Source organism: Chironomus tepperi, unplaced genomic scaffold (genome assembly GCF_022539635.2).
Source record: "Chironomus tepperi strain 1889 unplaced genomic scaffold, CSIRO-AGI_Ctep_v1 contig_85, whole genome shotgun sequence".
NCBI classification, from domain to species: domain Eukaryota; kingdom Metazoa; phylum Arthropoda; class Insecta; order Diptera; family Chironomidae; genus Chironomus; species Chironomus tepperi.
In genome coordinates, this window is record NW_027226207.1 from 7,186,093 (window position 1) to 7,200,890 (window position 14,798).

Sequence of the window (14,798 nt, forward strand, 5' to 3'; positions counted from 1 at the left end):
GTGAGTTTGAAAAATCTGGCAAAATGTTTCCTCAAAGATAAGATCTTTTTTGGCAATTCTATTATTAGCTGGGAGAGATTTGTATGATTTTGAGGGAGTAAATGATGAAATTCATAAAAACTTTTATGACACGCAAACTTACTTAAACCTAATTTAAGACCAAACAAGACTAAGTTATTACTGAAAAGTACTAAACTGTATTGAATTCACAATTTTCTAGTCAAAGAATTCTAAAAAAAGCTCATAAAAGGATTACGATCAAAAGTTTGATGCTGTCAAAGATGTTTTCGCCTCTCATCTAATAGACATCCGAAACAAAAGTCATAGTTCTTACAAAGCCTTTATATGGAACAATCCATGTAACTAGACATATGGACAGTACACAATTTTGCATGCTAAATGAATCAATTATGTTTTGAGAATTCAACTTCGAAGCTAAAACAATTTTGAGAATTATTTAGTCAAAAATCCTTTTTGGTCTGCTTTTTCCTTGATATTTAGGTATATCTTGGATTTTTAAAGGGATTGTAGCTTTAGATTTAATAGGAAATGAGGGGCGCATCATGAATGGGAATGTTGTTAAGTGCTAGAGTTTCGATAAATTCCAGCAAATTTTTTGGGTTTCATAGAGAATTTAATCATTTACTTCCCCAAATTTAATCATTCAATTTCCCAATAAATACAATTTACAAATGCATCGCAATTTTTCCGTCTCAAGATTAAACGAATTACTGTCAAATCGATATAAAAGAAAGTTTTTTCTTGAAGCTTTTTCAAATTTTTAAGCAAAACAAAAAAACTCTAACAAAAAAATCAAGGCAATTGGATTGTTGCTCACAAAATGTCTTAAAACTATAATTTTTAATGTACGTAAAAAAGTTTCAATTTTTTTGTCGAAAATCTTCTTGAAAAAGCTTTAATCCATGCCAATAAATGAAAACTAAAACTAATTTTTAATTGGACTATGTATGTTGTTGAAAATTAAAAAAACTCAAATTGGGTTTGATTGACGAAAAAAAAATAAATAAAAAAAACTTAAAAAAAAAATATGAAAAAAATTTTGTTCAAAAAAATTTTATTAGAAATAAAAAATAATAAAAAAAAAATCTGTTTGTAATCTAATAAAGCTAGCCTAAAAAGCCTTAATTGTTAGACAATTCACTCTTTTTGATTTCCAAATGAATAGAAAACTAATTGAAACAGAAAGCTTAACAATAATTCAATTGAGTATATTTTAGCAAAAGCCATAGAAACAAAAAAAAAATGAATTTTAAATCCATCAAGATTTTAAAGGAATAAAACATGGAAAATTTTACAATATTAAGCATTAAAAAATATCCTAAAATCACAACTTTTTAATTTTAAATTCATTCCTTATTAAAATAACAAATATGTCCAATAAATTGAGGTTAAGGTTGACTTTGAGGTTCGAATCCCCAAACTAAGGCATAACTAAGCACTCAAAACGCCCTAAAACAATAATTTCAAAATCAAACTTAACCTCAAAATTTGTGACTCGATACTTTATTAATTACAATCAGTTCTCATGTTGAAAACAACTTATGAATTTTTATACGCATGGAAGTTCATTAAAAGTGAATATGAAATAAATTTTCAATATAGTATTTATTTTATGATTACAAAAAAATTTAATTATGATGTTTTTAGATTTGATATTTCAGGAAAATTTGAACAAAGCATCGAAACTCCGTAATAAAGGAAATATTGCATACAAAATGGGAATATTTACGAATATTAAGAATAATTTCATGTACTTTGGGAATATTCGTGAATATTTGGAGTTTCCAGGCCTTAAATTTGATAATTGGATGAACAGAACTTGAAGTCGACTCTAATTTTATATTGAGCAGAGTCGACTTGAGTCTACTTTTCCATACAAAATCTGAATCGACTTCGAGCTCTGTTTTTGAGTGATTGCATAACCAGTAGGGGTAAATGGAATATTCTGATTTAGCTACAGACTGCATTATCGACTATGAATCTAAAAAATTACAAAAGTCCTCGTATTATTGATCGAGGGACTTAAGCGCATTTTTGTCCCAGCGATCAGTAATTGATTATTAAGTCACTTTCAGACCTAAAAAACGTGATCTAGCATTATCCAGATCACTTCCAAACCCATAAAACAAGATCCAGTAGGATCCAGGTAACTTCCAGGCCTTCAAAACGAGATCCAGGTCACTTCCCGATCCACAAAACAAGATCCAGTAGGATCCAGGTCACTTCCAGACCCACAAAACAAGATCCAGTAAATTCCAAGTCATCATACTAGATTTTTAAGAATTTCATCATTTAACGGATTTTCATAATTTAAACTACATAACGGTCAAAAAAATTCAAACTTTGTTCATTTAACACTGTTAAAACATCGAAAAACATTGAAGTACACTGTAAAACAATGAAAAAACGTGTTGTTGTTTTTGTTGTATATGAAAATGAAAAACTGTTAATTATACTATTTATGCGTTGATTTGAAACTTTTAAATGGCCGTGGCCGCAATAACTTTATGGAACTGATCTTTTAAAACCATTCCGAGCTCTCTACGATGTCTAGTTAAAAAGTTTTTATCGACAGCCGAACAGACAAAGTGTCTTATTAAGCTACCTTTTTGAAAAAAATTTCAAAAATGCGCTAAAAAGTCGGTAATACATTGAAATTGGGAATTTGTTGTATCAATAACTGGAAACTTTTTAAAGAGACAGTGTTGGGCTTTATAAACGGAACTAGTAGACAATAGTCAGAAGATTGATCCAGATTCGGGCTCAAGCTGGGAGAATTCATAGATCGCAAATGTTTTGGATTGTCAGAATCCAGGCATACAGCCTTGGATGAACTATAAGGTACAGTCGAAAATTGCAAGCCTGAGCATTTAAAATGCAGGAAATGCAGGGTTGCTATTCATGTTCAAATCTTAAAAACCTTAAAAATTTGCATTTATCATTCACATCAGTCAAACTCCAAAGCTGCACTAGGTCGGTTTGCGGCGTGAGGTTGCACTAGACCTCTGCACTCAGTAGACCTACAGTTCAAAGTGGAACCTGAACCTCTCCTTTGAAGACCTCACTGCCTGTAATGCTTACTAAGACTGTGTTAAGCGTTTCCAGTACGTAAGATTCGAAAAAGAGCAAGTGAAAGATTTCTCCTACCGAGACTCGAATCCATAATCGCAAGATTGGTATTGCAATAATTAGATACCGAAGTACTATACCATTCCGCCACCGTGTCACATTGACTCACGACTCTATTCCCGAATCCCGATTTATTTAAATCCGGCACCAAATCAAAGTCACGCCGACCTAGTGCTTGATTTTGCATTGATTACACGATTTGTACATAAGTCACTAAGATCCTTAATATCAATGATACAAAACTCCAATAAATCATCTAAAATATCTCCAATGATGATCCATGATGCAATTCTTCAAAGAACTACAAAATACTCAAAATCACATAAAACCATCAAAGAATTCGTCTAACTGCCCATCTTACGCAACACTTCCGACTACAGTTTATTCCCAAAATAGAAACATCAAATCACTTCCAGTACTCATAAACTTTTTTTTTTCAAATCCACTTCATTTTAATTTTTTTCAATTAATTCACTCATTTGAGATAATCGAATTATTGAAGACGTATTGAGCAGTTCCAGATGTTAGAATATTACTCTATATTAATTGTTCTGACATGTTCCGGATGCCCCAAAATATGTTTGATGCAGATGCATTAATAAGTATTCTTCTTTATGTTTATTTCCACTTTCGTTTGTGCGATGAATTTAATGTTGTTTTCTGGAAGTAGCATTTAATGTCCAAAACATGAAGGAAGACATGACAAATGTCAATTGAGTGCAAATAATAAGGAAAACAGCAGGGAAGGCATGTCAAACAGGTAAATTTTTGGATTTTAACACGTTCTGACTTTTAGAGAATAATGCAGGGGATTATGAATGGAGTTTGGGGGTGTTCGTAAATGATGTCAAGTCACATGATAGTAGGGTAGGGTATAAGGTTGGTCTGGTGCTGTGTGACTGTTTGAAATGCTTCAAATTGCATGTTTTTGATTAAAATTTGACAATATAAGCTGCTTGAAATGTCTCAATACTTAACATCATTTCTGACGTCACTTACCAACACCCCCAACACCTAATTTATGCTTCTAAGCATTTTACAATGATGTCTTGTTTCATGCCACCACAGGATTATCATATAAATTGTTATGTTATTTTAAAGTGAAAAGAAATAAAAATACTTTGGATATATCTTAATTATGTTAAATCAATGCATATGCTCATTTCCATTTAAATTCATTGTGATGATGACGCACCTCAATTTAGTTAATGAACTCACACACAATTTAAGTAGATGTTAAATGGTTCACATGTTTTGAATAATAAAGAAATTCTTTTTCATTTTAATGTCGGCACTTAGTGACATACATTTTGATTTGGAGCTTTTTGTTGTGTTGTTTGATTTGTATAATGCAGGTCTAATGTGGATGATTGTTTGTGTTTGAGTTTTGATGAGAGTTTGCAGGCATTAGTGGATGATTGCAAGCATCTGTGGATGATCGCAGGCATCAGTGGATGATTGCGGACGTCATTGGATGACCACGGACGTCAATGGATGATCACGGACATCAGTGAATAATCGCGTCCATCAGTGGATGATCCCGAGCATCAATGGAGACCGCCTAAAACTGGAAGCTTGTCAAATAGATCGATCAGCGGAATTTGTGACACTTTTAATGATTTAAATTGATTTATTGATCTATATCTGGTAGAAATCGAACCCATTTACTCGATTTAAAAGATGCTTTAAGAAGTCGGTCCATTGCCTACCGCTCGGTCATCATTTCTTTGCTCTTACACTGACAAATTCGCATCCATATGACTCAAAACCCCAGATTCTTAAGAATCTATCATAGACCATCACTAAAAATAGAATATCTCGGTCATTAATGTCTCCTTTGATACATCAGTATTCAAAACTTAATTTAAAACCCACCATAACATTCCCAAAAGTATCCAAAACTACAACCCATTTGCCCAACATGAATCACCAGAATATTAAATTTCCATATCAGTAATTATATCGATAAGATTGTCTCATAATTATGAATTTTATCTAGGAATTTTTTTTGAATTCTATTTTTGACGACAAATTTCAATGTTATCGGGTGTCATAAAACACGCGTACATACATGTGTGCCAAATAATTATTCATTGTCATATTCTTAATTATGAATCAATCATGTTGTTGAGGATTTAGGTTGGTATGATTGGAATGTGATTGCTGAAGTTTTAGAAGAGTTAAGAATTTAGGATTGGAACTAGGATTTTGGAATATACTTAATGCAGCCGAGCAGCACAATGCAATGCTTAGATGTCACCAAAGCAACTGTCAAACCGTTAATATGACGACGTAGTGGTCACCGAGCGGACACATTGGACTGTTTGGCACTTACTCTCGATAACGCAAGCATGCGTACCAAAAATGCAGAATATGAAACAGTTCGGATCTTGATCGAGCCCTTCTTAAGAGGGAATAGACACTTTAAATACCCAAATAATTTATATGCCTAGACCAGAAGTCAAAAAAATCTAGAAAAATGTCAAAAAAGAAGAAAATTCAGAATTTTTCAATATTTAATTGACTTATTAAACTAAATCCCAAAAAGGACAAGTTCATCCCTCCATAAAACCACAACAGCAACAACAAATGAGCCAACGCACTTTAATTTCCAGTTCTAAAAACATTCAAATTAAATTAAATTAACCGTAATAAATAACAAATGTTCTACAAATTACCTTACTTAATATTATCATTATTATTAATGTACAATCGCAAGTCAATGATCATGGCATATGGTACAATCTAAACATTATAAAAAAGAACATCATAAACATTACAATATGCATTGTGAGCCAATCGATGCTTATGTAAACAAAAACATTATTAACTGTATAGATTCATGACTTTCATGTTATGCGGCAATAAATTTACTTTTTTATGTCTTCGTTCTATTAAAGATATATGACTATTCTATGCTTGATTTGAATGTTTTGAATGTTTTGATGTAATTTGAATGTTTTACGAATATGTGATCAAGTTTTTGTATACAAAATGTGCAACATTGACTATGTCATGCAATAATCGGCTAAGCAGTTGATGTGTCGGCATTTAATTGACCGAAAATAATCAATAAACTTCATTGACATTTAGTAAATGTGGGGTAAAGTTGATGCTTATCACCTTTAAATGACATTTTCCACCCTCGTAAATTTCCTATCTTATCAGCTGTCCAACTATGCGGTCGTATAATTTACTACCTTGTTAGCATCCGCATTGCGCAGTAAAGCATTGAGTAAACATTCAGACTCAGCTGTTTAAGTGTGCACGATCGATCAGTTTACTTTCTTCCGTCAATACAGTCGGTTGTTGCGCGGCATCCGTAATTGGATTTTTTTATTTTTTTCGTGCGAGAATTGTAAATATTTATAAATTCAATTTTCTTGTGCCGAGTGCCTTAAAAATTGTGATTTTTTTGAACGTAAATATTGGGTAAAAATTTAATTAATTTTTTTTTCGCAAATGTGTGTTTAATTTGCAAATTAAGCAAATGTGAGAAGATGTTTAAAAATTTTGCGTTGTTAGTGATCGATAGCTTATAATTATTGGATTTTTATGGACCATCAGTCGATATAAATGGGTAGCAAATGTCAGTAATACAACAAGTGTGAAAAATTTTGTTCCTGGATTATTAAGTGTGTAATTATTTGAAGTATTATTGGAAATTATTAGTTTTATTGTGATATATGGAGTCATAGTGACTAGTGAGACTGAATTAAGACAAAGGATTGTTAGTTTTTTTAGTTCAATCACTTATTTTGTAATTTTGAATAATGAATTATTGAATCTTGCGTCAAATGTAAAACAATAGGAATTTTAATATTGATTTAATAATAATAATTCAAGTCAAATCTAGAAATTGAATTGGAAGAAAAAATGAGAATTGGAGAATTTTAAAAGAATTTAATGAAATTTTTGTGAATATTTTAAAAAAGTTTTAATTTTTTCAAACTATAATTTGATATTGAAATTTTTTGCAATTTTGATTTTTTAAAAAATATTAATTAAAAATTTTAATAGAAGAGAAATTTTATTTTTTTTTTGGAATTTTGAAAACAATATTTTAAAACAATAATTTAAAAAAAAAATAAAAATTCAAATATTTTTCAAACTTTGAGGTTTGAAATCATTCAAACTAAAAATTGTAAATTTTAAAAATTGTGTTTTAAATTTTTATTTTTATTTTATAATTTGACAATATTTTGGAAATTTTGAATTCTTAAACTTTTAAAATTTGATTTTTTATATTTTCAAAAATTGTTTAGATTTCAACATTGAGAAATTAAATAGTTTAAATCAGGATTTAAATTAAAAACTTTTATTTTTCAAAGTCTTAAAAAAAAAAAATTTAAAACAAAATTCTTCAGAAGTTTTGGATTCTTTAAATTTTAAAAGTTAACTTTTAAGGATTTATTTATTTTTTAGAATTCTTATATTTTAGAGTTTAAAAATTTAAAATTTCAAAAAATCTAAATATTTTAATTTTAAAATCAACGTTTTTGAAATTTTTAAATAAAAATTTAAAATTTAAATTTCAAAGTTTTAAAATTTTTAAGACTTATATTTTAAAAATTTAAAATTTAAATGTTTACATTTTGTTAAGCTACTTATTTAAAATTGACAAAAACATTAAAAATAATGTTTGAAATTGAAAAAAAAAATGTATTTTGACACTGAAAAATCAATTTTCTAATTTTCTTCAAGGTTTTCAATTTTCCACATTTAAAAAATCAGTAAAACAAATTTGACCATTTGACCAAATTAAACAAATCGATTCTCATTAAAATTAAAATTTACAAAATTCCTACAACCTTCCTAATAATTAAAATTTTTCTAGCAATTTACAAAATCTCAAAGTGAACATTGACAAAATTAAATCATAAAGCATAAAAGTGAATCAAAAAAACCTCATCGAAAGTGAAAATAAATTTACGAATCTCAACATAAAAACAGTTCATATTGGACATAATAAATAACACGGCGCAACATAATAAAACTCATCCCATAACGTTTATGATCAAATAACAAAGTAGTCAGTGAAAAAAAAGTTTTAAAAACAATTTGTTGGTGAAAGATTTATTTCTCGGGAAACGTCAAAACATAGAACGTTAATCAGACAAGGTGAGGCATTTCATATTTTGTTATTTTCTTTTCCTCTCACTCGACCGTACACATCATTCATCCATCTCAACTCATCTCATTCGACCTACGTGCGAACAACATTTTTGTTTTGCTGTAAGAATCACCAGATTCTGTGTGCTGTGGATGTGTGTTGATGTGCATACGATTTTGGACTTATTCCAATAATTTTTTTTTTTTGTATTCAGAATGTAAAACGTGATGAAATCATTAATTTAGATGAAGGGTCATTTAGTTATTTGGGGAACGGAGAAATTTGAGTATTTTTGAGTTGTTTTGACTTTCGTGAAATCCTTGAAACGACAGGATTTAATGTGAGTAGCTGTAAGTCTCGTAGTAAGGCCTTTAAATCGCACAATGTTTCCATCAGTGGTGGACAATCTTTTAGTTGGCGGCGGCATAGCTTGCACTTAGCCTCGATCATACGGTCAACCATCAAGCCACTTGTGTGCCGCGGTACACAAATTACCCATCTCTGGTCTACATTCATCGTTTTTGGAACTAGACATGCAACTAGTTAATCAAAAAATTAGGGATTATTCATAAAGGACTACATAATTGTCAGGTCTACGTCACCTCATATGAGCAAAACATCAAAAAGGACATAAAGGAGCCGTGATGTAATTAGCCGCCACATAAGGCTCGAAACCATGAAGGTTTCCTAGCATAAAGAGTACATTAATGATTAATAAGAAGTTCTGTCCGTTTAGTGTCTACTATAATGCATTTAGAGCAGTGGTGGATAGGGGTTTCAATCCCGGGATCAATCCCGGGATTACATACATTTTGATCCCGGGATTGAAAACCCTAGTGGTGGACAACCTGTGTGCCATGGCTCATTCATTGCTTTCTTTGTACCAGTTGAATTCGGAAATGATCGATTGTAAGCCTTACCATCCCTAGTCTGATTGTGGAGCTTCAGACAACGTGTGTTGGATAGGTTTTAATTTTATTGTTAAATTGTCTTATCTAGGCATAATGCTCGATTGCCAGCGGTGTAGAAGCGATATTAGAAGATAAGGTTTACACTTGACACTCGGTCAGCTCCAGAATCAGATTTCGGCTTCGATAATTCCCCCTAAAATTGTCATCAAACTCAGAAATTTGAACACTAAAATGACCAAACAATTCACCTCATTCACAAATAACCCCCAATTTTATGCTCTTTTTTACAAGAATAATTTTAATTTTTTTAACATTTAAGAGCGTTCAGACCTAACGCAAAAGAGCAAAAAGAACATGAATGAACACATCCCTCAAAAAAAAAGATCAATAACCATGTGATTAAAGTCAAAATGTGAGATAATAAATCAAATTTTTAGTCTTTTTCTTGTACATTTTACATTTACACAAAAAATTATATTTATTTACTCGATGAAAAGGTGTCGCAGTGTGAAATATAGACAGAGTTAGTGGAATGAGGTTTGTGGACGGAGTTGACATTCAAAAATTGAGGAATTTGAGTTGGGGGAGATGAGGTTTTTGAAAATTTGTAGGAATTGTGGATTTTTGGACATAAATGAGGGTTAGGAAGGAGGTTGTGGAGGCAAAGTAGTTGCAAATGTCGATGATTTTGACTCTAATTGAGTTTGTGATCCTAGCAGAGGTTCTGGCTACACCAAGAGTCAGACTTTCAAGAGGAAGAGGGGGATGGGTGGTCGGGGGGCCAATAATTCAAATTACCCTCAAAAATCCCCATCCACATCCCCTCATCATCACTACAAATTGACATCAAAAACGCTCTAAAATATTCAATATTTTTCAAAACATTATCAACTTCACATCCACATTATGTGCATGCAAATATGAAGGTCGTGTGCGATAAAAATAATTTCAGACCCGCTTTTGTTTTAGTTTAAAGCTATGAATGTTAATGTGTTTCGCTGTGCTGATAAGCAAATCACACATGACACAAAATAAAATATTTTTAAAACACTTTATTGGAATAGGAAATTTGATTAGTGTGCGGTGTAAAGTGTTAGGTATTTAGTTGAATTGTTGATGTTTTTGGGGGAAATGGAGTTGATTTAGAATGTGTTTTTGGGGTCATGAGAATTAGGTCACTTCGACTGATCATATAGATCAATTTGATACATTGTTAACAGGATAGAACGACTGAATTTGGCAATTTTGTTGAAATTTTAGGCCTTGCTTCTTATTAGTCACTACAGGATCATCAAAAAGTATCAATTCTCAAATTTGGCTGTCAAAATTGACCAAAAACAGTCAACATGGCATTTTTACGTCCTATCTGTAATTCCAACGTTTTGGCGTTAACTTAGTGACATAGAGACGCCCTAGCGGCTTTATCCTGCAAATATTGTGAGCTTATACTTACCTTACTGTAATTATGTTCCTATGTGGTGCTTAGGTTACTACAAAAGGCTTTCAATCTGACTCTGCTACTGGTTCTGTCACCAAGTTTGTATAAATTCTCTGTTCCCACGTTGAGCTGACATTCTTTCATCACTGTTCTGCTCCAAGTAGCTTTTGGAGATCCTGGAAGCTAGTAAATAATTGCCAGAAGATCCAAGACTCAAAAAAATCAAAAGTTCAATTCCTATTTCCCTCAATCTCTTCATATTCTCTAAAAGAAACAAATCCGTTCAAATTGAATGAAGCTTTGAGGATTTATGATGCAATTACTGGAAGTTCAAAAGGCCAGAACTGCAATTTAATACTCCATACATGAAAACAATGCAATTCTATTTAATTCTACAATTAATAGCTCCTATCCTCAATATAAAAAGTCTTCCATTAAGTACAATACCTCCCACGCGTCTCATACACTGCAATTATGATTTAATTACATCCTATTCATCATAAAGCACTCAAAATTTACGTCAAATTAGACAAAAAGATTTCGATCGCCATTCATGTAGAAATCACAAATTCGACCTCATGCCTTAGTCGCACCTTTAACATTTTTTTTGTTACTGTTTAGTAAAACAAAAGCGCAGAAAATTTTCAATTTAAGCATTAATCACGTGTATTTTGCTATATTTTGCTTGTTTTTTGATAAAGCCGCACGAGTCTGGTCAAAAAATTTTCAGTTTACAGTTCAGTTCCAATGAAGAAATTAAATTCCTTTTTACGCTTGATTTTATGGAACTTATCGTTGACTACAAAATAAGTCAAACATCACGTTTTTATGCATCAACAGTTCAGCACATAACTTGATATTTCAAAGAGTTATTATAAAGCAATTGATCTGTAACTTGAGAGATATTTTCTGTTGCTGAACAGTTTAAATAATGTACACATATTGTCTTATGGCCTTTTGAGTTTTTCATTCATGCAAATCTTGTGAATGACTCAAATTTTTTTATAAATGAAACTTAATCTTGACATCTTAATGACTTTTCTGGTAAAGTCATGTATTAAACATGCATTTGCAATTACTTTTGAGTGTAATGTGTGCATTTATTGGATATATGTGAGACTGGCTTCTTGCTCTGGATACCTTATGGATTGGAATATTCGAATTGAAGGCATTGAAGTGAAGTCTAAATGTAAATAAAGAGTTAGTCGTAGGCTCAACTACTAGAGCATAATACCTGCATAATTCCTAAGTATTGCTGAGTATTTCTGAGTAAGGACTCTCGATTCCGAGACCAAGACCGAAACAGTGACAGCTCGAAAAGTGTCGGTATCGAGAATTTGTCAGGGTCAAGACTTCGGGAAACCTTATTCCTGAGTATTCCCAAGTCTTGGGTTGGTCTTGGACACTTTTCGTACTTGCTGCAATATTCATGTTCCTGCTATGTTAGAGATTTAAGCAAAGACATTAACTTAACGATACAAAATCAATCATTAAACCTCAAAATGCTTCACTATCCAATGAAGTGAATCAATAGCGGTGGCCGAATGGTAGATTGTCGAGCTCCTTCGTTAACAATCTAGGTTCGATTCTTAGAAAAGCCTAAATTAAATTTGGGTGCTTTTTGGTTATATCTCCTATCTTATATCTTCGCTTTGTGTGCTTTGCGACACTGAGTCAGGTCAGCAAATATTGCATTTGACCATTACCTTCATAATTCAAATTTTTCCCAATTACCATACCACAAAATATCAACATTCTCTGTCCATAAAATGCCAAGATTTATTTCATCGCAATTTTATGAACAAACGAGTCAAACATAAAGACCCAATAATTGAGAATTCAATGTAAATTAAATTGCGCGCGTGTTTTTATTTCATTCTATGTACAGATTTATGTATGCACATACAGAACAGGGAGCGTCGAATGTTTTCCTGGCTTCTCATTTCTCTCTTCGTTCAGTTTAGTACTTAATTTTTATTCATTCTTTGATTGTGAAATGCTGACTGTGTTTTGATGATGGAAAGAAAATTATTAAGGGGATTGAAATATGTAATGTGATAGTTGGAGGAAGCAAGGTTTGGAATTGAGTTTGGGTTTACATGCCGGCTTGGAGCCAGACCTTAGACTTTGACCTCTAATCGGCCAGGTTCCTGATTTTGTTTCAATTCGTCTGATGGATCAAAAATCCGTCACCAGGTTGGACTTGACCCTGTTAGGGTCACCTGGGCCAGGTGGCGGATTTTGGATCGAATAATCGATCTGTGGTATTCGGGTTGGCCTTTCCTGCTGTGTTGATCCATGAAGTGTAGCTTTAGAACAACTTCAACGCATCTGAAGCCTTTCTTTGATCTTACTGACACATTTTTTGGAATGTTGGTGACTATCCTATCAAAATCAAGTCTAAAATCCCAAGTTACTTCCTACTCTCACTCAAAAATCACACCAATCCCCATCTCTGCATCGAAATTAAGTAACACGCATAAAAATTAATTTCGCGTAACGTAAAACCATAAGAAAGAACAGCTCATGTTCCATTTATGCATTTTCATAAGAAAAATTAATAACTATGTAAGTACATAAGTAATAATAAGACTCTAAAAGAGAAAGGAAGAAGACTTTTTTGCGATTATTTGGTGTAAAAACATGAATTCTTCGTATTAAAATAATTAATATTTCAACTCCCTGATTTTTTTCTTTAGCTGCTTTTTATGGCACTTAATGTGCACAAAAGACTGATATTATGTTGAGTTTAAAACTGTTAAGTATGTCGATCAATGTTTGATTGTTTCGGTCTGGATAATTTGTGTCGTTTTGACGCTGTGGGAAATAAAGTGTTTAAGATGTATTGTGGAGTTGATGAGTTTTGGGTTGAGTGGCTGGATGAATGATTCTATGGATGATTGATGATGTGATTAGATGCTTTTAGAATTAGGAATTAGCGGCTAATTAAATGCACATTCCAGACTCATTTAATCGCATACTACATGATCCAGGGTATATTAATGTGATGCACCTAACCACGAGTCATACAAACCTAATTAATTAGGCTAGAATAGCGAAAAAGCAGAAAAATTCTGTTGAGATCGAACCCGGGGCATTACAGTCAATTGGACGACACTCTAACCTCTAATCTATTACTGCTTTTCCGATGTTAGAGCCATTTTTACTACCCTAACCAAAACGTCTAACCGCACAAATCACAGCCAACTAAAATGCCTCAGACTAGAGGTGAGTAACCTTTGTGCCGTCAATTTTTTTCCAAAATGCCATAAACCTTATGTCGTGCGGTTTCGGTTAAGTCTTACCAACATGATGTGGAGCAAAAAATGAAAGGTGGTCCACTATTGCTCTAATCACTAACCCAACGCTACTTTTTCGATGTTTCGCGATTCTAGAGTCTAGATACTCCTACATAACCTAGTCAAAACGTCTTGTCACACAAATCACAGTCAACTCAAACACCTCAGACTCAACACAAATCCCAAAAAAAGTTGTTATAAATTCAAATTCGCACACAAATCCCGTTGCCTAATTTTCATTGAAAAAGCTTGTTAGCATTCACACCTAAAATGATGAATTAAGTATGAAAAGCTATTTATGCAAATAGAAAATTAATTTTCTAAAAAAATATTCATGTACTCATTAATTACAACAGTAGAAAAAACAATATGCAGTCGAATTTCTCTCGGACCATAAATTGCTTGTAATTTTTATTTGCTTTGTTGAATTCTAAATTCAGCACATCATCATATTGTATTAATTAACTGCACAGCTTTTTAATTTATTTATAAGGCATTTTTTTTGATTTATTAAAATTGAAATGTTTTCAATGAAATCAGAATGTGGGCAGCTGAAGTCATCAATTAAAGCTATTAAAAAAGTGAATTCTGAGAGTTGTCATTTGTTATTTTTAGCTGGAATTCTGGTGACGTTGATGTTAATTTCCAGTTTGTATTATTTTTAATTATTGGCCATTATTGGCTAGTGATGACTGAATGGATGAGAATTCGCAGAAGCTGGAGATGGACTGGGCATTAAATAATCATACTTGAGTGGAATAAGCTGTGATTAGTCGACGATATGTCTATTTATAAGCTTGAAATTTGTGGAACTTAAAATGCAATAAATGTCAAGTTCAAGGAGACTGAGAGTCTACTAATCCCAGCTTCCTCTAATGGGGATGATG

At 32.1% G+C, this 14,798-nt stretch overlaps 1 protein-coding gene across 5 annotated transcripts in view; it reads left to right on the forward strand.

Annotated features, from left to right (window-relative positions):
* Nucleotides 1-6,444: 6,444 nt before the first annotated feature.
* LOC139086341 (CD151 antigen-like) overlaps nucleotides 6,445-14,798 on the forward strand; it is a 46,898-nt gene continuing 38,544 nt past the window's right edge. Inside the window, exons 1-3 of one of the 5 annotated variants that reach the window (XM_070634765.1) lie at nucleotides 6,445-6,880; nucleotides 7,988-8,271; nucleotides 13,576-13,840. The gene's annotated coding sequence lies outside the window, so the exon portion shown is untranslated. The remainder of the gene's footprint in view (nucleotides 6,881-7,987; nucleotides 8,272-13,575; nucleotides 13,841-14,798) is intronic. The other 4 variants (XM_070634761.1, XM_070634764.1, XM_070634762.1 and 1 more) reach the window with 4 other exon arrangements.